Raw genomic sequence first — 24,437 nt, forward strand, 5'->3', positions numbered from 1 at the left:
TCTCAACCTGTACACCTAAGTTGTAAACATTCATTCTTAGGCTAGGTTGTAGCAACCTCATGATGGGTATAGGGACATTTTGAGTATCATGTAGTAGCCCAAACCTATCAATGTTACATTGAGCTGGGTAAATGGAATATGAATGACAGTCATCCAATATGCTGTAATAAAAAGAAGGGCATGTGTCATGCCCTGACCTTAGTTATCTTTGTTTTCTTTATTATTTTGGTTAGGTCAGGGTGTGACGAGGGTGGTATGTGTGTTTTTGTCTGGTCTAGGGTTTTTGTATGTCTAGGTTGTGTGTGTAGTCTAGGCATACGTAGGTCTATGGTGGCCTGGATTGGTTCCCAATCAGAGGCAGCTGTTTATCGTTGTCTCTGATTGGGGATCCTATTTAGGTTGCCATTTTCCAGTTTGGAGAACTTTGTGGACATTCGTGTTTATGCTTTCTTGTGTGCTACTCACATTGAAGGCATCCATTACGGTTGGCTCACAAGTGTTGCTAAATCTTGCACCACCACCTGAGACCAGGGCTGAGGTAGGTTATGCAAATTAGCTGGAAAATCATAAATTATGGCAAGGGCTGGCTCTCACTATTCAGTGTAATAAATGACGCTCAATTATTTGATTAAGGCAACGGGTATTGTATTGCCATTCACTTTCCTTTCATCACACGCACAGTTACTATGGAGTTAGTTTGATTAATCTGACTGTAAGAGACAATTAATTGGTAGATACAGCTTGAAACTAATGCCTGCACAATCGTGTAAATGTTCCTTACAAGCAAAAATGTTGAATAAAATTACATTTAAACTTAATCTACTACTAGTCTGTGTGGTTTATCCTCCAGCTGCTCGAAATTTGAGACAAATATGCAAAGGAAAGTATTGTTTGCACAACTTTTTAGAGAGCTGGTAGGTATTTGGTTCAGTTTGGCACCTAGGTAAAATTTGTTTTATACATTCGGTTTTCTCTCGTCAATAGCTATGAACCAAACATGCCAATGAAAATAGAATATTCGGAAATCAGAAGAGTATGGAGAACAATCAACATGTTTTTTATTCGGATTTCAATCTTCCAAAAAAAAAAAAAAAAAAAAAGAAAAATGGTGTTGAATTTTCTCCATCCTCCCCTGATTCAGAATATACCATTTTCATTGTCATGGCATGGTGTATACGATTTTGCAGGCATTACTTTCAGGCTGTCTATACCAATTAATTGTGTATTACAGCCTGATTAATCAGACTACTATGGAGTCTGCTTCTCTCACTGCTTGGCTAGCTCTCTGAAAATCTTTACAACATTTGGGGGTAAACATTGCTCAATAATGGACTAAAGGAGCCCAACGTTACACCTTATAGTCCAAGGACCTTACATGTTCTGTTTAGAGACGAATTGTCTCTGGCAGCCAAAACAGCCTAATACTCCATCTAAGCTAAAAACTATTCTCAATTGCGGTACGGTTCTAGAAACATAAAGCCCTCCACTTTCATATCACCTCAAAATAATTTCACAAACAGTAAATAAACACATACTTAACCGGTTTTAACCGTTGCAGCTGACAGTATTTTTCTGTGACAATGCATTTGTCGCGTCTGTCTTCCATTTACACACAGGTGTTTGGAGATGCAGATAGCTTGTTAGCAACTGTTTTCCGTACATAAGTGCTGTAACATGGAAATATTGCCATGTAAAGGTGTGTAGTAATTTAACCTTTTGTTTTTTGAAAATTATTTCTCACTGATATAAAAGATACGTTCCTTATATTTCCAAAACCGTACCGCAAGCAATGCGTGTGTCACGTTCATTTGTAGAAACGGACCAAGGCACAGCGGATGTTGAGTTCCACATAATTATTTAATAGTGAAACTTAGCAAAAACAATAAACTAATAACGAACCGTGACTACAGAGGTGCTACATACACTTACTCAAAATACAATATCCCACAAACACAGGTGGAAACAAACACTACTTAAATATGATCCCCAATTAGAGACAACGATTACCAGCTGCCTCTAATTGGGAATCATACAAATCGCCAACATAGAAACATAACTAGAACACCCACATATAAATAATAAACTAGACTAACCCCCCAGTCACGCCCTGACCTACTCCACCATAGAAAATGACTGGGAACTGTCGCCGGAAGCTCTGGACTGGGAACTGTCGCCGGAAGCTCTGGACTGGGGATCGTCGCAGGAAGCCTGGTGCGTGGGGCCGGCACTGGTGGTACCGGACTGGTGACACGCACCTCAGGGCGAGCGCGAGGAGCAGGCACAGGACGTACCGGACTGGGGAGGTGCACTGGAGGCCTGATGCGTGGGTCCGGTACAGGTGGCACCGGACTGGTGACACGCACTTCAGGGCGAGTGCGGGGAGGAGGCACAGGACGTACTGGACTGGGGAGGCGCACTGGAGGCCTGATGCGTGGGGCCGGTACAGGTGGCACCGGACTGGTGACACGCACTTCAGGGCGAGTGCGGGGAGAAGGAACAGGATGTACTGGGCTGTGAAGGCGCACCGGAGACCTGGTGCGTATAGCCTGCATCAATGGTACCGGTTTGATGACACACTTCGCATGGCGAGTGCGAGGAGCTAGCACAGGACGTACTGGGCTGTGGAGGCGTACATCTGGGCGAGTGCGAGGAGCAGGCACAGGACGTACCGGACTGGGGAGGCGCACTGGAGGCCTGATGCGTGGGACCGGCACAGATTGCACCGGACTGTTAACATGCTCCTCCAAATGCCTGCGTTGCCGCAAACTCCTTGCCAACTCCATTCTCCGGTAATCCCTCCTCGCACTGTTCCATTGACTCCCAGGCGGGTTCTGGCACTCTCCCTGGGTCGACCGACCACCTCTCTACCTCCTCCCATGTTGTCACTGGTTCACACCTCAGCTCCGCCGACCACCCCGTGAGCCCCCCCCCCCCCCCCCAAAAAAAAAAAGAAATTGGGCTGTCTTTTGGGATTTCCTTGTGGCCGCAAACCCCGGCGTCGTCGCTGTTCTCCCTTCTCTCCTTGCGTCTCCCGCCAGGGAAGGCGATCCTGTCCTGACAGGATTTCTTCCCAAGTCCAGGATCCCTTCCCATCCAGGATCTCCTCCCAAGTCCAGGATACACTCTCCTCCTGGGCACGCTGCTTGGTCCTGTTGTGGTGGGATATTCTGTCACGTTCGTTTGTAGAAATGGACCAAAGCGCAGCGGATGTTGAGTTCCACATAATTATTTAATTGTGAAACTTAGCAAAAACAATAAACAATAAACTAACAATGAACCGTGACTACAGAGGTGCTACATACACTTACTCAAAATTCAATATCTCACAAACACAGGTGGGAACCAACACTACTTAAATATGATCCCCAAATAGAGACAACGATTACCAGCTGCCTCTAATTGGGAATCATACAAATCACCAACATAGAAACATGAAAACTAGAACACCCACATATAAATAATAAACTAGACTAACCCCCCAGTCACGCCCTGACCTACTCCACCATAGAAAATGACTGGGAACTGTCGCCGGAAGCTCTGGACTGGGAACTGTCACCGGAACTCTGGACTGGGAACTGTCGCCGGAAGCTCTGGACTGGGAACTGTCGCCCTGACCTACTCCACCATAGAAAATAAGGACTCTCTATGGTCAGGACGTAACAGCATGTTAAAGTTCAGATGAAGCGCTGGAACATGGGAGCCTGATGAGCTCGCTGAAGCGTAGACGCCTGGCGAGCCGGCTGAGGCGTAAAACCCTGGCGATCCGGCTGACATGAGGTGGACGCCTGCAGAGCCAACCGGGACAAGAAAACCTCTCGGGCTAACTAGGGCATGGAAGCCCAACGAGCTGGCTTAGGCACCCCTGATGGCTTCAGGATTCTATGAGGACCGACGCTGGATTAGAGAAGCAGGTACGGGGAGTCAACATTTAATAAGGAACAGACATAGAACAAGACAGGAACAGCGTTAACACACGGGTAACACAACGACATACGACAATTAATCCTGAAGCGGGGAACAGAGCTTGGGAACTGACAGATATAGGGGAGGTAATGACACAGGCGATTGAGTCCAATAATTGCTGATGCGCGTGACGGGGGAAGGCAGGTGTGCGTAATGATGGTGGCAAGAGTGCGTAATGCTGGGGAGCCTGGTGCCTTCGAGCGCTAGCGAGGAGGAACAGGAGCAGGCTTGACACTTACACAATTTTCACCATCACAATGAATAAAATAATCATATACTGTTAATTACACACAGCCTTTGTATGCTTTTTGAGAATATGTTGAGTTACAGTGCCTTCGGAAAGTATTCAGACCCCTTTACTTTTTCCAGATTTTGTTAAGTTACAGCCTTATTTTAAAATGTATTAAATAGTTATTTTTCCCTCATCAATCTACACACAATAATCCATAATGACAAAGCAAAAACAGGCGCCAGGGAGGGGGAGCGGGAGCAGGCGTGACAAAAAAGTAATGGTTTATATCGTGAGAGTGACAGAGGGTTGAGGAGGTTTCTATTGAAGCGCTGGGCATCTTGTTAAGTCATGCATTATCTGAATTGGGCCCACAGAATTATACCTATGGAGGAGCGGCTTCTATGAAGGAACTTTGAAGGTCTTTGAACTTCTAAGAGAGCATAACGTTGGACCAGAGCTAGCTAGCTAACAAGCTGTTTGTGCAGAACCAGAATTCAAATAAAAACACGTCTTACCATTTTGTAGTTAATAAATCCAAACGGGATGACAATAGTATCCTTAATCTCTCTTTGTAATTTCTGAATCACGCTTGTAATGTCAGTCGCTTGTAATGTCAGTCGGCTACAGTAGTTTATGCTTCGGAGGGGGAGGGGCACGCACACACACAGGCAAAGATTTTCAGCTGGCAGGCAGACACTGGAATACGTTTCTGAGTGACAGAGTGAGGGCTTTGCATAGGCATTTTGTTGCGTTTTTTATGGGACTAGAAAAAATGCCTGGAACGCAAAATAACGTTATTAACCGGTTCCCATATTTTTTAAATAACGGTTCTGTTCGGAAACAGTATAGACCACTTTCATTCCCGTTCCAGATTCTGATTCTGTTCCTTTCATTCTTTTCCTTTCATTCTGTTCCTTGAACCAGTTCCAAGCCCTGACGACCGGTATTCCATTCATAATGTAACCTAACGTAGTGCAATATATCATATTAAATGAAGTGTCACAGATTTACTTACAGAATAAAATAATTGCCCTGAGACCACGTTGCATACACACATGAACACTCAAGTCAACAAACTATTGCCAGGCATACAAAAAGTATTAAAATGTATGCACTCACTACTGTAAGTCGCTCTGGATAAGAGCATCTGCTAAATGACAAACACTTAAAATGTACATTGTGTCATAAAATGTCGGTCCCAGTTTCATGGTTCTTCACTTTACTTCACTCCTTTTTGTAGCTTTTGATCAGCAACTAGGCTACACTGTGAGTTCTTTGTGGTCTGGCTTTGTTTTAAAAATGTTAAATTGCTAAATCTTCCCAGTACAGTACAGCCCATTTTCAACAATAATAGTTTTTGGTCACACAAATTCCGAAGAGTATAGTGAACAGAGAACTGACTTGTAACTCATAACTTGTCGGGCTGAATCTTAATTTGAGAAGCATGCCCGTCACTTGATCTCAAATTAGGATTTCGCCCTGGCACTCGGGTCTAACAATGGTGCAAGGTATCTTTGGGTGTGTCTGTTGGAACTTATCATTTAGCCTGCTTTAGATCCAGCCTTGTTTTCTTTGCAATGACAATTTTCTGTGGAGTTCCAGTCCAATGCAGAGGCCACTCTCTCTAGTATTTAGTCTCTACCCAGCTGTGCTGGCTGGTTTCCATTAGGCAGCCATTTAAGGGACCTAGGCCACAGAAGGCTCAGGGGAGTGTCGCCCATCATCACCCAGCTGCCGAAGTGGGCAGGAGCGCCACATCCCATCCCACAATGCACTCTGCTCGCTCCCAGCTGCTCACGGGAACAGTGCTGGCTGTCGGCCCTCAGGGCCTAATCAATCCAGTCAGGGAAAAGTATGGTGGATTGTTCCCTCACCACGAACATCTCTGTCAGTGGTAAGAAACTTATCAATGGCATCTCTGATATTACCACCAGAAAAATAACTTTACAGTAATAATTTTAAATTAGGGAAACTTTTAACCGAGTGTCGTCAACGATTGATTACAATGTATTGGTTGTTATTAAAGGAGATGTTATGTATATTTTTCATAGACTTTGTGTACTTACTTAATTGTTTCTCAGAATAACAAATCTGAGGAAAAACATTCTCAGTGAAAATGTCTTTGAGGTGTTGTGTTGACATAGCTTTACCAAAGGTGAGTCCCATTCTGCAGTTGTGCTTGAGTGAAAAACCAAGCATGCCTCTGCTTTCACAGTTGCACTGGGAGTTACCCAATATTTGGAGAAGAAAAGCATGCCTCATTTAAAATACTTATCTAAATGTATTGCATGTTTATGTTCTATCAGCAAAGCAAAAGCTTGGTTTCCCTAATGGAAGAAACAGTCTGGCACCAGAGCCTGGTATTTATCCAGGTGATAGTGGTATTATGACAGCTATTATTTATGCCCTTATTTAGACCACATACATTTGACACTAATGGAGAGCTAGACGATGCATTACCTCCACTGCTCAGCAAGGTTTGATTTCAGATGTAGACAACACCCACTACCATCACATGGGGATCATTTGTGAAGTGCTATATTGATTTCAACACCTTTTTACAGTTTGCTACTTTTTTATTTGACTTGCTTTCATTCTGGATGTGCTCTCCTATCTTTATAAGCCACTCACTCTTCTTTTATCATTCATCCATCTCTCCTCTGTCTGGCTCTCAGGGAGTTCCAGTGGCTCACCCACCTGCCATTCACTGGGCGTCTTGACAGTGCCACCCAGCACCAGATGGCAGTACCCCGGTGTTAAGTGAGGGATGACATGGGCCAGCAGGCCTGGGCACAGAGGGTCAACAGCATCTTCATTGGAGGTCTAAGCAAACCTAACAGTGGACAGCGTCTACGCAGGAAGTGCCATAGCCAGCTCGGTGAGTGGCCAATCCATGGACCTCCCTTAGCTGATTTGGGCTCACTACTGGCCAATTTCAAATCAACCCCCTACATTTTACTAATTTTTTATTCCTTCCTTGAAGATCAAATGATTTAATTGAAATGTAGTTGGCCCATACAGATGGACTTGATTTTCCAGGTCATACTTCAAGGAAAGAATGCTAAAGCAATATCAATGTGACTTTATTGTCTAGAATGGAGAGGTCAAGCACGTTGTCAGGCTAACTAATCTCATCAGCTGAACTCTGACTTGATACTGCATCCTTAATTAAATGCTAATCGAATCACCTATTACCATCGATTTGAGGTAATAACATTAAGTTGTTTGCTCAATTACTCCCAATGGCAACCTGCCCTGTTGGTTTCCGCAATGACCAAATTAGCTGTTAGACAGGGATTCTCAAATCCCAGGCTGGTTTTCCTTTAGTCAGTTCCAGATTAGAGGAAAAGGAGGAAAATCAGCCTTGCTACTGGCCTCGAGGTCCGAATTTAAGAAAATGGGTAATCTCCATTACGGTAGGCCGTCATTGTAAATAAGAATTTGACCTTAACTGACTTGCCTAGATAAATAAAGGGTAAATAATCATTTTTAATTAAAGGACTCAGCAGTGGCAGTCAACATCCATGGCCACGTGCTTCCTGTGTTTGGTCTTTGTTCGGGAGTTCAATACTAACTGGGACATGCTTAAACCACCTGACCAAGTCCTAAAGCAATGGGACTCCCTAAATCTTTCTCAGATTATCACCAATCCCACAAGGTATGACTCCAAACACCCAGAAAAGGCTACTTTCCTCGATGTTATCCTCACAAATAATCCTGATAGGTATCAGTCTGGTGTTTTCTGTAATGACCTTAGTGATCACTGTTTTACAGCTTGTGTTCGTAATGACTGCTCAGTGAAACGACCTGTCCTGATTTGACATAGACGCTTGTTAAAAATCTTTAATGAGCAGGCCTTCCTTCATGAACTGGCCTCTGTAAAATGGTATAGAATCAGCTTGATCCCCTCTGTCGGAGACGCTTGGACCTTCTTTAAAAACAGGTTTAGCCCCTAGTTCGACCGTGATCTTGCAGAGTTACTCCACCTCAAGAATTGCATTTGGCGAAAGGCTCGGCACACACATACTCAAGCTGACTGGCTATCGTTCAGGCAAATGAGAAATAAGTGCACTCAGGCTATCCGGAAGGCCAGAGTTAGTTACTTTAAGGAGCAGTTCTCTCTCTGTGGGTCTAACCCCAAGAAGTTCTGGAAAAATGGTTAAAGACCTGGAGAATAAACCCTCCTCCTCACAGCTGCCCATGTCCCTTAAAGTTGATGATGTGGTTGTTACTGACAAGAAGCACATGGCTCAGCTCTTTAATCACCACTTCATTAAGCCAGGATTCCTATTTGACTCAGCCATGCCTCCTTGCCCGTCCAATATTTCCTCATCTCCCACCCCTTCTAATGCGACTATCCCTGATACTCCTCCCTCTTTTTCCCCTCCCCCGCTACAAAGTTTCTCCCTGCAGCCAGTCACTGAGTCCGAGGTGCTAAAGGAGCTCCTTAAACTTGACCCCAAAAAACCATCTTGGTCAGATGGTTTAGACCAGTTGCTGCCCCTATCGTCGCCAAGCCTTTCTCTCCTTTCTGGGGAGGTTCCCATTGCTTGGAAGTAAGCCACAGTTCATTCTTAATTTAAAGGGGGAGATCAAGCTGATCCTAACTGTTATAAGCCTATTTCTATTTTGCCCTGTTTATCAAAAGTGTTGGAAAAACTTGTCAATAATCAACGGACTGGCTTTCTTGATGTATATAGTATTCTCTCGGGTATGCAATCTGGTTTCCGCTCAGGTTATGGATGTGTCACTGCAACATTAAAGGTCCTCACCATTGCCCTTGATTCTAAGCAATATTGTGCTGCTATTTTTATTGACTTGGCCAAAGCTTTTGATACGGTAGACCATTCCATTCTTGTGCCCCGGCTAAGGAGTATTGGTGTCTATGAGGGGTCTTTGGCCTGGTTTGCTAACTACCTCTCTCAAAGAGTGCAGTGTATAAAGTCAGAAAATCTGCTGTCTCAGCCACTGCCTGTCACCAAGGGAGTACCCCAAGGCTCAATCCTAGGCCCCACGCACTTTTCAATTTACATCAACAACATAGCTCAGGCAGTAGGAAGCTCTCTCATCCATTTATATGCAGATGATACAGTTTTATACTCAGCTGGACCCTCCCCGGATTTTGTGTTAAATGCTCCACAACAAAGCTTTCTTAGTGTCCAACAAGCTTTCTCTACCCTTAACCTTGTTCTGAACACCTCCAAAAACAAAGGTCCTGTGGTTTGGTAAGAAGAATGCCCGTCTTCCCACAGGTGTTATTACTACCTCTGAGGGTTTAGAGCTTGAGGTAGTCACCTCATACAAGTACTTGGGAGTATGGGTAGACGGTGCACTGTTCTTCTCTCAGCATATATCAAAGCTGCAGGCTAAAGTTAAATCTAGACTTGGTTTCCTCTATTGTAATCACTCCTCTTTCACCCCAGCTGCCAAACTAACCCTGATTCAGATGACCATCCTACCCATGCTAGATTACGGAGACATAATTTATAGATTGGCAGGTAAGGGTGCTCTCGAGCGGCTAGATGTTCTTTACCATTCGGCCATCAGATTCACCACCAATGCTCCTTATAGGACACATCACTGCACTCTATACTCCTCTGTAAATTGGTCATCTCTGTATACCCGTCGCAAGACCCACTGGTTGATGCTTATTTATAAAACCCTCTTAGTCCTCACTCCCCCCTATCTGAGATATCTACTGCAGCCCTCATTCTCCACATACAACACCCGTTCTGTCAGTCACATTCTGTTAAAGTTCCCCAAAGCGCACACATCCCTGGATCGTTCTTTTCAGTTCGCTGCAGCTAGCGACTGGAACGAGCTGCAACAAACACTCAAACTGGACAGTTTTATCTCAATCTCTTTGTTCAAAGACTCAATCATGGACACTCTGACTGACAGTTGTGGCTGCTTTGTATGATGTATTGTTGTCTCTACCTTCGTGCTGTTGACTTTGCCCAATAATGTTTGTACCATGTTTTGTGCTGCTACCATGTTATGTTGTGTTGCTACCATGCTGTGTTATCATGTGTTGCTGCCTTGCTATGTTGTTGTCTTAGGTCTCTTTATGTAGTGTTGTCTCGCGATGTGTGTTTCGTCATATATTCATTGTATTTATTTAAAAAATGTATCTCCCAGGCCCCCGTCCCCGAAGGAGGCCTTTTGGACCCTGGGTCTCGACCCCGCCCTGTGCAACTGGGTCCTGGACTTCCTGACGGGCCGCCCCCAGGTGGTGAGGGTAGGTAACAACATCTCCACCCCGCTGATCCTCAACACTGGGGCCCCACAAGGGTGCGTTCTGAGCCCTCTCCTGTACTCCCTGTTCACCCACGACTGCGTGGCCATGCACGCCTCCAACTCAATCATCAAGTTTGCGGATGACACTACAGTGGTAGGCTTGATTACCAACAACGACGAGACGGCCTACAGGGAGGAGGTGAGGGCCCTCGGAGTGTGGTGTCAGGAAAATAACCTCACACTCAACGTCAACAAAACAAAGGAGATGATTGTGGACTTCAGGAAACAGCAGAGGGAGCACCCCCCTATCCACATCGACGGGTCAGTAGTGGAGAAGGTGGAAAGTTTTAAGTTCCTCGGTGTACACATCACGGACAAACTGAATTGGTCCACCCACACAGACAGCGTTGTGAAGAAGGCGCAGCAGCGCCTCTTCAACCTCAGGAGGCTGAAGAAATTCGGCTTGTCACCAAAAGCACTCACAAACTTCTACAGATGCACAATCGAGAGCATCCTGTCGGGCTGTATCACCGCCTGGTACGGCAACTGCTCCGCCCACAACCGTAAGGCTCTCCAGAGGGTAGTGAGGTCTGCAGAACGCATCACCGGGGGCAAACTACCTGCCCTCCAGGACACCTACACCACCCGATGTCACAGGAAGGCCATAAAGATCATCAAGGACAACAACCACCCAAGCCACTGCCTGTTCACCCCGCTATCATCCAGAAGGCGAGGTCAGTACAGGTGCATCAAAGCAGGGACCGAGAGACTGAAAAACAGCTTCTATCTCAAGGCCATCAGACTGTTAAACAGCCACCACTAACATTTAGCGGCCGCTGCCAACATACTGACTCAACTCCAGCCACTTTAAAAATGGGAATTGATGGAAATTATGTAAAAATGTACCACTAGCCACTTTAAACAATGCCACTTAATATAATGTTTACATACCCTACATTACCCATCTCATATGTATATACTGTACTCTATATCATCTACTGCATCTTGCCATCTTTATGTAATACATGTACCACTAGCCACTTTAAACTATGCCACTTTATGTTTACATACCCTACAGTACTCATCTCATATGTATATACCGTACTCTATACCATCTACTGCATCTTGCCATGCCGTTCTGTACCACCACTCATTCATATATCTTTATGTACATATTCTTTATCCCTTTACACTTGTGTGTGTGTATAAGGTAGTAGTTGTGGAATTGTTAGGTTAGATTACTTGTTGGTTATTACTGCATTGTCGGAACTAGAAGCACAAGCATTTCGCTACACTCGCATTAACATCTGCTAACCATGTGTATGTGACTAATAAAATTTGATTTGATTTGATTTGATTTGGTAGGCCGTCATTGTAAATAAGAATTTGTTCTTAACCGACTTGCCCAGTTAAAAAGGTTAAATAAACATTTTTAAAAATGTAAAACTAAGTCTTAGGCAGTGTAGTATGAGGCTATCTACACACAGCCATCTATATCTTTAGGGAATTCTCCAATCTCCACTTGTGCGCCGGGAAGCACATTTTAAATTAGATATACTCTGAGAACCACTGCCTAAATGGTTAAGATATTCACTCTCTCCAATAAGCCCCCTGTAAGTTTGTACATCTGCCCAGGCCCATATGGAGGCTGTCCAACACATCTTCACTGTGTGAGAGATAAGCCTACATGCTCAGTGGTAAATGGAGCTGGTTTTGGGTAACAGGGTGCTGATGTTTGTGGTCTGGATGGAGAAACACACAGCCCCTGGAGTGATTGGATAACACTAGAAGAATGCGTCATACTGCCCACTTTTCCAGCCTCTAGTTGATACCTGACAGCTGCTCCCTGTGCAATTACTGGAAAGTGAAGTTTTATTTGACCTGGAGCCTAAATTTGAACTGGATATTGGAAGACAATGTATGCAAGTTAGGCAGTGTCTTTGTCCCAGATGAAACTATGGAATTTTAACAGTAATGTCAATGGGCAAGTTACTGTACATTTCAGGTGAAGAACATTGTGGCATTCTTTCAAATGTTAGTGTGGTAAGGAAGAAAGTTGTATCTTTCTATCCATCCATTTAGTGAAGGCAGCCAACAGTAGTCATGTTTGAGATCCAGAGAGAAACAAGCTATTGCTATCAAGGCACAAGGCGAGACCCAAATGCAGACAGGAGGCAGATGATTGGAGTCTTACAATGTTTATTAATCCAAAGGGGTAGGCAAGAGCGGTTGTGGATAGGCAAAAAGGTCAAAACCAGATCAGAGTCCATCCAGGAGGTACAGAGTGGCAGACAGGCTCGTGGTCAAGGCATGCAGGTGGGTACAAAGTCCAGAACAGGCAAGGGTCAAAACCAGAACGACTAGAAAAAGGAGAATGCAAAAAGCAGGAGAATGGGAAAACCGCTGGTTAACTTACAAATATACAAAACAAACTGGCACAGAGACACAGGAAACACAGGGATAAATACACTGGGGAAAATAAGCGACACCTGGAGGGGGTGGAGACAATCACAAGGACAGGTGAAACAGATCAGGGCGAGACAATTGCACCATCAACTCATCATGCCTCACCAATGAGGCATGCTGGAAGCACACTTTAAACATTGAGAGATAAATTATATATTTGGTTTGCTTGAAATAACACAAATATTATGTGTCCAAGACCACATTTTGGGGAGTTTCTTATATACTTGTTCAAAAGAGGGACAAGACTGGTAAACCGGTTCAACCATGTAGGTAGAAACAAGGTGAATGTTTTTGGGGTTTCCCACAAGCCTTTGAAATGTGTTTATCACACTCTGGCTCTAAGCTCGTATAGGTGAAGAAGACCAACTCTTCCCACCTTTGTGTTTTTTTTGGTCTTGTTCAATGAATGTGTCTTATTGGGACATAAGGCCTCTGCTGCATTCAATTTACAAGGTTATTTTTATACTCATTAAAGATACATGGAGTTGTTTTGACACAAAAAAAATCCTACACAGCAGGAGCTCTTCTGAATGAGTTGTTTATATTTTTTAAAAGTTGTGTCACTGCTGTTCTGCATTTAATTTAGCTCAAACCACAAGTAATGTGATAAACATTACCCTCTTATCCAAAGGATTCACACTTGTTAAAAATTAAGCACTCACATTCCCATTACTGTAATAGTGGATCTAGAACCATTCTCCCACTTCCTGAAATGTGCAATCTCTGTCCATCTCTCTTTCTATCTCTCTCTGTCTCCTCGTTCTCCCTTATCCTCCTATCTCCCAGCTGCATGAATGACAATTTGAATCTTACTCAGCACAACAGCGATCCCATCACCAGGTGCTAGTGACCCATTTAACCCCTCTTCTTTGTCATGAGTCCCCCTTGCTCCTCTATTTTAATCAATCCATCTCATCTCTCTGCAGGCGGGAGGTGGCACAAGCGTCACCTGACCTACCGGGTGGTGAACTGGCCTGGCCACCCCTCTCTGGGTCAGGTGGCCCTAGCCGTACGAAAGGCTTTTCAGCTGTGGAGCAACGTGTTGGACCTGACCTTCAAAGAGGTCACCCAGGGGTCAGCTGACATCCAGCTGGCCTTCTACGAGGGGGAGCACAACGACGGCATGGGCAATGCCTTTGATGGTCCAGGTGGGGAGTATAGCAGTATAAGGTCTAGTAGGGGTTTGACATTTTGATTGAATCCTGACAGATCATAGTTTACCTGAAGGAAAGGAGAAGGCATTTTCAAACAGGGCAATTTCCAAAGATAAATTGGTTTCAGCTGTGAAAGATCTCTTTCGGAACTAGCCCCAGCTGTCACAATGTTCACTTGCTTACAGATCCGTCTTGCCTGGTCTGAGAACAGCCCCTAGCCTCTACTGCTTAATTATTTTCAGATGTAAAGGGACCAGATAGTCATAAGAAACATGGTGATGGTTCCACGTAGCCTGAAAATGGGAGTCGAGAAGCTTCCACCGTATTTCTTAAACATGCCTGACTCCTTCAGATCTGCACAGTTTGAGGGGGTAGGGCAAGAGGTTGTTTTGGGAAGCTTCTCTACCACCCCTGAAACCTCCCTATGTTTTTGTTTTTACCCCCAGGAGGCGCCCTAGCGCATGCCTTCTTCCCTGGCCGAGGGGAGGCCCACTTTGACATGGCAGAGAGCTGGACACTGAACGGCTGCAAGGGTCACAACCTGTTCATGGTGATTGCCCACAAGGTGGGCCACACGCTGGGCCTGGATTACTCTCCTGTGCGTCATGCTCTCATGTCCCCCTACTACAAGAAGCTGGGGAAAGCTTTATGGTGCATAGGCATAATCCACACTGAGAGAGGAACAAGCCATTAAAACATTTATTGGAATTTGATTTTGAACCAGTCACTTTACATGCCCAAAAATTAGAGTAGACGAGAGAACATGTGGAGGTAATAATCAGTGGTCAGGTAGAGGAGGAAACAAGATTACATGAGGGAGTGAAGATGATAAAATGACTTTGAGACCTTATATTGAACTTAGTCCACAAATCTGACTAGAGATTGGATCAGGATCTGTTTGTTTAACCCTTTACCATCTGCTGTGCTATCATTCACCATGACATCATAGTGTCCAGTCACTCTGTCATACAGTATACGAAGCATCAATTGGAAAAAGCTAAAGGACAGTTTATTTTCATATTAAGTGTGGCTAAAGCCATCCCATTTATTACAGGGAAAAGTGCTGTACTTTACTACATTCCTGAAGAAAATGTACTTCTTGCACCATAAATTTTCCCTGTCACACAAAAGTACTTGTTACATTTTGAATGCTTAGCAGGACAGGAAAATGGCCAGAAGTACATATACCTTAGCCAAATACATTTAAACTGTTTCACAATTCCTGACATTTAATCCTAGTAAAAATTCCCTGTCTTAGTTCAGTTAGGGTCACCACTTTATTTTAAGAATGGGAGATGTCAAAATAATAGTAGAGTGATTTATTTCAGCTTTTATTTCTTTCATCACATTCCCAGTGGGTCAGAAGTTTACATACACTCAATTAGTATTTGGTAGCATTGCCTTTAAATTGTTTCATTTGGGTCAAACGGCAGGTAGCCTAGTGGTTAGACTAGTAACTGAAAGGTTGCAAGATCGAATCCCCGAGCTGGCAAGGTAAAAATCTGTTGTTCTGCCCCTGAACAAGGCAGTTAACCCACTGTTCCTATGCCGTCATTGAAAATAGGAATTTGTTCTTAACTGATTTGCCTAGTTAAATAAAGGTAAAAAAGAAAATTGTTTCGGGAAGCCTTCCATAAGCTTCCAACAATAAGTTGGGTGAATTTTGGCCCATTCCTCCTGACAGATCTGGTGTAACTGAGTCAGGTTGTAAGCCTCCTTGCTCGCACATGCTTTTTCAGTTCTGCCAACATTTTCTATAGGATTGAGGTCAGGGCTTTGATGGCCACTCCAATACTTTTACCTTGTTGTCCTTAAGCCATGTTGCAACAACTTTGGAAGTATGCTTGGGGTCATTGTCCATTTGGAAGACCCATTTGTGACCAAGCTTTAACTTCCTGACTGATGTCTTGAGATGTTGCTCCAATATATCCACATACTTTTCCTTCCTCATGATGCCATCTATCTATGAAGTGCACCAGTCCCTCCTGCAGCAAGGCACCCCCACAACATGATGCTGCCACCCCCGTGCTTCACGGTTGGGATGGTGTTCTTCGGCTTGCAAGCATCCCCCTTTTTCCTCCAAACATAACGATGGTCATTATGGCCAAACAGTTCTATATTTGTTTCATCAGACCAGAGGACATTTCTCCAAAAAGTACAATCTTTGTCCCCATGTGCAGTTACAAACCGTAGTCTGGCTTTTTTATAGTGGTTTTGGAGCAGTGGCTTCTTCTTTGCTGAGCGGCCTTTCAGGTTATGTCGATATAGGACTCGTCTTACTGTGGATATAGATACTTTTGTACCTGTTTCCTCCAGTATCTTCACAAGGTCCTTTGCAGTTGTTCTGGGATTGATTTGCACTTTTCACACCAAAGTACGTTCATCTCTAGGAGACAGAACGTGTCTCCTTCTTAAACGATGTGATGGCTGCGTGGCCCCATGGTGTTTATTCTTGCGTACTATTGTTTGTACAGATGAACGTGGTACCTTCAGGCGTTTGGAAATTGCTCCCAAGGATGAACCAGACTTGTGGAGGTCTACTATTTTTTTTCTGAGGTCTTGGTTGATTTCTTTTGATTTTCCCATGATGTCAAGCAAAGAGGCACTGAGTTTGGAGGTAGGCCTTGAAATACATCCACAGGTACACCTCCAATTGACTCAAATGATGTCAATTAGCCTATCAGAAGCTTCTAAAGCCATGACATCATTTTCTGGAATTTTCCAAGCTGTTTAAATGCACAGTCAACTTAGTGTATGTGAACTTCTGACCCACTAGAATTGTGATACAGTGAATTATCAGTGAAATAATCTGTCTGTAAACAGTTGTTGGAAAAATGACTTGTGTCATGCACAAAGTAGATGTCCTAACCGACTTGCCAAAACTATAGTTTGTTAACAAGACATTTTTGGAGTGGTTGAAAAACGAGTTTTAATGGCTCCAACCTAAGTGTATGTAAACTTTCGACTTCAACTGTATATGTTTTGATTTCTAAGACATTCTAAGGTTTGCATCATTCACAACAGAAGTTGCCAAATAACTCTCAAACTCGTATAGCGTGTATCAAGAGAACATCTCTGGTCATCCCTAGCACCTGATTTGGCAGATTCACTAAACACAAATGCTACATTTGTAAATGAAGTCTGAGTGTTGGAGTGTGCCCCTGGCTATCCGTACATAAAAACAGCAAGAAAATGGTGCTGTCTTTTACTTTTGAACCTTAAGTACATTTTATTAATTACATTTACTTTTAATATTTCAGTATATTTAAAACCAAATACTTTCACTCAACTAGTATTTTACTGGGTCACTTTTACTTGAGTCATTTTCTATTAACATGTCTTTACTTTTACACGTTTCACAATTGTGTACTTTTTCCACCAATGAGGGAATCACACCCGGTAGCATAGGCTACTCTATAGACTCAATTTTTCCATCCGAACACTCTGATGCTTTACCCAAAGGGATGTCCAGAGATCACTATATCACAGAGCCAGGCTTCCGGCAGCTGGAGACAGTGTTTATCAGTCTTATTTCCCATCCTCTCGTCTCCTCAAAGTCACACCAAAGTCAACAAGCAACATCCCTGTACATCAACGTTTCCACTTAGACAGTAAAACAGGGAGAAGCCAGACAAACTCTCCCCATGTTTTGTCTTGTTCTCCTTAGGGATACTGATTTGATCAGACCTTTACACAATTGTTTGCTCAACTTTTTCCAAACAGAACGGGTGGGCAACATCTGGAGACAAATCAAAGGAGACGTTGTGTCTGCGATTCAGGGGCATCGGAAAATCATTTGGCTCTTGACTTTTTTTTGGCATCGGAATACAGTAAATCAAACGTCAACTCAGCTGTCAGTATCTCAGCACTCAGTCATCCATGATGTGTTGGGTTTTCCATGCTGCAATGTTATGGCGTGCCAATTAGTATATTTTGTGTAACTCTCTAACTTGCTTTGAAACAGGTATGTAGGTCATATCTGTACTTGTCCATTGCAGAAAGCTGTGTAGTCAGAAGTAATGTACATAATCAGTCAGGCTTTTTGCAGATGCACTTGGTCTATTGTGGTAACATGGAAGAATATGCATGTATATTATGTACTGTATAGTCATAAAAGCTTATACATTACTGTCTTGTTTTGCACACTTTGTACAAAATAATAAAATGCAGTACTACAGGATATTTCTTAACGTAGCTCTTTATTAGCTAGCTATAACTGGCATGTTCACGTATCGCCAACCAGGATCAAACTGACCATCACCTAACCATTTGGGTGGTCTTAACCAATCATAGCACAGTATGATATGGCGGTAAAATGCATCCAATTATAATTCAGTATGTTTACACATATGAATATTACATCCCCCTTCTTTTAAAACAAAAGAAAAATGTTTACATATTCTAAGCATTTCTTTTGAAAACATGCTCTGCAGTTTGAACTCAAGGTAAGTAACCATTTATATTGCATACTATACCAACTGAATCAACATAGACTCTGAAACAATAATCCAACATACTGTTACTTTTCAAACAATGGATTCTCAGCAACTCAGCTTTCACTGTAGAAATAACATCTTAACATTTCAAACAAATACAATACCAAAGCATTTCAAGTGAACTTTCAATAACAAGTTTACAGTCTGGAACTCTTTTAGGGCAGCGATCCGCCTACACCCTTTGACATTTCACAGGTCTAGGACAAGCTCTGGGCTTGACCTCTCTTTCTGACCTTGTGCGATATGATGCTGAGCATGCTTCTGTGTCAGTCAACAGCTCTTGTGATGTTACAGGTAAGTATGGTGTATGTTGTGCTGTGTGTGTGTGTGTAGTCCATCACACTCTCTTTCAGGGGAACAGTTCATCTCATCAGTGTGTTGTTCAGTAGGTGACTACGATTGCGGCGGTACACTGCTCCTTCTGCGGTGCGGACGTGATATGAACGTTCAGTGTCAGCTGGCTGGATGACGACTGCTGGCTTCCAGAGGCCATGCACCTGGATTCTAACTGACTCTCCGTCAATCAGTGGTGGCAGTGGTCTAGCTGACCTGTCGTAGTATCGCTTTTGTTGTTGTTGTCTCTGCACGTTTTCCATGCATTTCCTTGTAGCTGACGACCTCAGGTTGCAGCTGCTGGTTGGTGCTGGGAAGGATTGAGCGAAGTCTGCGGCTCATCAACAGCTGGGCTGGTGATTTGAAGTTGTCAACTGGAGTGTTGCGGTATTCAAGGAGACAGGTAGGGGTCTCTCTTGTCTGCTTTTGCTTTGTCCATGGGTGATTTAGCAATCTGCACTGATTTTTCAGCAAGGCCATTACTTTGAGGGTAATGTGGGCTTGTGGTGACATGTGTAAACTTCCATGCTTTTGTGAAGGATTCAAACTCATTTGATTTGTAACAGGGCCCATTGTCAGATATTAAAGTCTCTACAATGCCATGCCTGGCAAAGGCTGCTTTCAGCTTGTGTATCACAGCTGCAGATGTGGTGCTGTGAAGCTTGTCGAGTTCGAAGTATCTGCTGTAGTAGTCCACTGTTACGATGTAGTCCTCGTTGTTCCAGGTAAACAGATCGGTTGCCACGACCTGCCAGGGTTGGTCTGGGATACAGTGAGGTAACATTGGCTCTTTGGTATTTGAGGGGCGTCGTTCAAGACATATGGCGCATTTACCAACAATGTCCTCTATTTGTTTGCACATTCCGGGCCAAACAAAATGTCCCGTGCTCTCTGTTTGCACTTTTGCATGCCCATGTGTCCAGCATGGATCTTTGTCAAAATCTCTTCTCTGAGACTGGTAGGAATAATGATTTTCTCTCCTTTGAAAATTATTCCGTTGATCTGTGATAGTTCATCATGATGGTTCCAGAACTCTGAGACGCTCTGAGGGCATTTTCTCCTCTCCTCAGGCCATCCATCCTGTATGACTTTCCTCAGATGTGCGAGTTGTGAGTCCTTTTCTGTTTCTGCTTGGATATCCTTCAGTTTTGTGTCACTAACTGGTAAATTGCTGTACACAGTGTGCACTTGCATGTCCATGCCTTCACTGAGGCTGCTGTCCTTATAGGTAAGAAACTTCCTGGAGAGTGTGTCTGCGACAGGGATGTCTTTGCCTGGACGGTGAGTGATTGTGAAGTCGTATTTTTGTAGTTGAAGGATCATTCTCTGTAGCCTTGGCTACACTAGCTGCGGCTAGTGGTTTCCTCATGATTGACTCAAGGGGCTTGTGGTCGGATTCCACAATGCCTTGTCGTCCATATTTGTACTGATGGAAACGTTTACATCCGAACAGAATGGCGTAGAGCTCCTTTTCAATTTGAGCGTAGTTGATTTCACAGATTTGGAAGCGTAGCCGATGGGCTTTCCTTCTTGCAGTAGCACTGCACCTAGTCCATACTTCGACGCGTCCACTTGTCGGGGTCGTAGTAGGCAAGGATTGGTCCTGGTTCTCTCGTGATCAAGTCTTTCACATTCTGGAAAGCAATGTCGTGTTGCTTGCCCCAGAGAAACTCACTGGACTGCTTTAGCAGTTGACGCAGGGGTGCATTAGCATTGGAGAGGCTGGGTGCGAACTTGGCTAAGTAGTTGACCATGCCAGGCACTGTTTCCAGCTCTGCACGGTTCTTTGGTGGCTCCATTTACTTTATGGCTAAGATCTTCTGTGGATCTGGCTTGATTCCAGTCGCTGTAAGAAGATGTCCGAAGTAGCTGACCTCTGTAGCGCCGACTGTGCTCTTCTCGGGGTTGAGCCGGACTCCTCTCTCGCGGGACCTTTGCAGCATCGCGCGGAGGTTTCGGTCGTGCTCCTCTTTGGTTCGACCATCGACAAGGATGTCGTCCACAATTGCCACAACTCCGTCGAGGCCTTCGTACACTTCGTCGATCTTTCGCCGAAACTCGTCTTGGGCTGAGATAATCCCAAAAGGCAGGCGACGGAACCTGTAGCGTCCAAACGGTGTGTTGAATGTTGTGAGCTTAGATGACTCTTCTGTGAGCTTGATAGCCCAGTAGCCTGATCTAGCGTCCATGACACTGAAGTTGTGTGCTCCAGCTTGTGTGTGATGCCATCTAGCGTCGGTATTACAATTACTAAAGCTACTGTCCTTTTTGTAATTGAATGTCCTCTATAGGGAAGCCAGAGATCAGATAATCCAGTTGCCTGGTCAGGTGTTCAGCTCTGCCCTGCAGGACTGGGAGCTGTCCCAAGGGTGCACTGGGGAGCCTGATTCCACCCCACCTCCATACTGCAGGGGCTTCTTTGATGCCATCACCATGGGTAAGACTGAACTGGTAGTCACTATCTGACCATGCTAAAAGGGAGAAAAAAAATATTGAAATGAATGTCTCTCTGTCACCCAACTGGAAGTTGTACTTACCTAACATACTGAGGTTAGAAGCAAGGTTTGGGTAAGTGTTGTGGTTTCAAACAAGACTAATCCACATCTGGTGGATTTTGGTATATGACTATTTTGGGACATAAGCTTACGTAAACAGTAGGTTGAGAATTCCTCATTGACTTCTGAAGACAGTGATATACTCTGATACCTGTAAAGCTTCCATGTTATATTACCTTGCAGACCAAGATGGTACCAACCTAGTATTCTGTGGGAGGCTGTTCTGGACTGTGTCTCCTGCAGGCCAGGCCAGCTCCCCTCTACCTCTGCAGAACTGCTGGCCAGGACTACCCCTCACCATTTAGGCAGCTGCTTACTCAAAGATGGACAATAAGTTATACTTTTTCAAAGGTAGTCTGCACATGAAGACACAAGTAACCGGCAATAAATGTACCAGAAATGATTTGTTCTTGTTACAGTAATAACTGTCTTGAATCAGAGTTGGGGTTAGCGTTCGAGATACAGAATACAATCAGATAGATTATAGCAGAAATGTTTTACACAGATAGATTTTTCAGTTTGTGTCCATATTTATGTTGCTGCATTGCAATTTCACATCCCACACCACCAGCACCTTCCTCCTTGCGTCTCTTCCTCCAGGCAGGCGAGTGTGGCGTTACTCCGGCAGCGATGTGGACCCAGGCTTCCCCCTGAGGAGCAGCGAGCTAGGCCTCCCTGGACACCCTGACCAGGCCTTCACCTACCCCCACCTGGGCCACCTGGTGGTGTTTAAAGGCCAGCGTTACTTTGTGCTTAACTTTTGGACCCTGAGGCCCGACTCATACTACCCCGCAGCCTGGAAGACAGAGGGCCAACGGAGCCCTCAACCACCCTGATGGACAGGTATACTTCTTCAAGGAGCAGCAGTACTGGAGCTTTGATCCAGAGAAGGTGCAGGTGACTGGAGGGGGGAGGTGGGACACAGAGCTGGAATGGACAGGCTGTCTTGGAACTCACCACAGAGGCAATGATATACTGTGATCACAAGATGGCGATAACTAACTGATTCAAGTTTTTGGTCAGGGTAATGTGCAATGGATATACTCAGACTAAGCAATGACAGAAGTCAAGGGATTTGTTTATGTTCCCATATTTTTTATGTTTATACAGTATTATTAAATTAATATTAATATTCCTACATCCTACAGGGATCCAATGTTTTTGTTTATAATGTGCTTGTTTTGTTCTAGACCGTATTAAGATATTCTGTATGAGTCATGGCCCATCTGTGGGCTGTACATTTTATTAGGATCTCTTTTAGTCCTCATTTGGACTAATCTTCCAAGAGTCCTTAAACATTAAAATACAATTTATAATTTATAATACGACCACATTTTCACATATTGACCAGATAAACAGTCTAAAAATATATATTGATTCTTCATCTACCATAGTCCAACACAACTTTCCTACGTATTATATTAAAATGGTTTTAAAGTATTGTTTGAATTTATATATTGAAAGGTTTCTGGTTTGCTCAGATAAATTATAAAATTTCTTTATTGCTCTAAATCGAAATCATTCTTTTGCCTATTTCTCTTTTCTGCCTGGATAACACATGCAGTAGAATGTGGAAAATCTATTCCTAGTATTTACTGAATGTCTGTCTCTTACCAACTTAATAATGCTGTGAATAGAGTTTGGACGTTTTAAATTGTGTATATTATGAAATAAAATAAGCATGTTTTTTTCAATTATCTTGTTGATTGATGACCAACCATGAGCATTGAGCATGACTACAACAGAAGAACCATATCTCCACCTTAAAACAATCTTTGCTGCTCAGTTCTGTTCAATCTGCAGCCTCCTAATTTCACTTGCTGATGCATTTCCCCAGAACACAGAACAGTAGTTCACCTGACTCCCAACTAATGCTTGTGTTATTTGCTTAAGAATCTTTCCCAGTAAATATTTAGCTATCCTTCTGATCATGCATGCAGTTTTAATCGTTTTTTTACATAGATGAGTTATTTGAGACGACCATGATAAGCAGTTGTCTAGCTGCACTCCTAGTAGTTTGGTTTCTGCCACTTCCTAAATTTGTACTCCCCACCATGCTGGTGGAACAGACCAACATAACTTTGGTTTTCTTGGTGTTTAAAACAAGTTTGTTCCAGCAAACCCAATCCCTGATATTTTCCAAATCTACTTGTAAAGCTTGCTGTACCTGTTTAACCGATTGTCTTGCTGTATAAATTGTAGTATCATCTGCAAATATAGTAGTTTGAGTTTCAGATAAGGCATAAGGAAGTTCGTTGGTATATATTAAGTAAAGAAGTGGCCCAAGGCAGCTGCCCTGCGGTATTCCACAGTTTAAAGCATTAGGGGAAGAAAATGAACCATGGATGATATAGGTGGACTGTTTCCTGTCAGTTACATATGACTGTACCCAATTCAATACCTCCTTAAAACCATAATGCAATAATTTTGTCAATTATTTCATGATCCACTAAATCAAATGCTGGACTAAAATCAAAAAATTGTACACCCACAAACCTGCCATTATCCATAGCATTGGCCCACTAGTCAGGCATGTTAACCAATGCAGTAGTAGTGGAATTGTTTTTGCGATAAGCATGCTGATTGGCTGTAATCAGATAATTATTTTCCATGTACTCCCATATTTGTCTACTCACAATACCCTCCAATATCTTACTGAGTGAAGGGAGTAGACTAATTGGTAGAATATTGGCAGGAGTAATGGGTTCTTTGCTGTCTTTCGGGATAGGACACAGTTTAACATGCTTCCATACATTTGCAAAAGTCCCCTTTTCTGTGACCAATTAAATATGTATTTCAGTGGAGCTGCAATCTGGGGAGCAGCATAGCTTTGTAAAAAAATTGTCCATAAGATCATAACCTGTAGATTTAAATGACTTCAATAGGTTTAACACCTCCTCTACTGACACCATTTGTAGACTAAAAGAGCAATTTTTTTGCTCATAATATGATCAATCCATTGGATTGATTTGGAAGAATGGATGTTTACATTATCGCTCAG

General features: G+C 43.5%; 1 pseudogene; it reads left to right on the top strand.

Moving 5' to 3' along the window:
* Positions 1–23,124, top strand: part of LOC139536723 (matrix metalloproteinase-28-like) — a 26,260-nt pseudogene extending 3,136 nt beyond the window's left edge.
* Positions 23,125–24,437: the final 1,313 nt, after the last annotated feature.

The sequence above is a fragment of the Salvelinus alpinus genome, chromosome 13 (genome assembly GCF_045679555.1).
Source record: "Salvelinus alpinus chromosome 13, SLU_Salpinus.1, whole genome shotgun sequence".
NCBI lineage: Eukaryota > Metazoa > Chordata > Actinopteri > Salmoniformes > Salmonidae > Salvelinus > Salvelinus alpinus.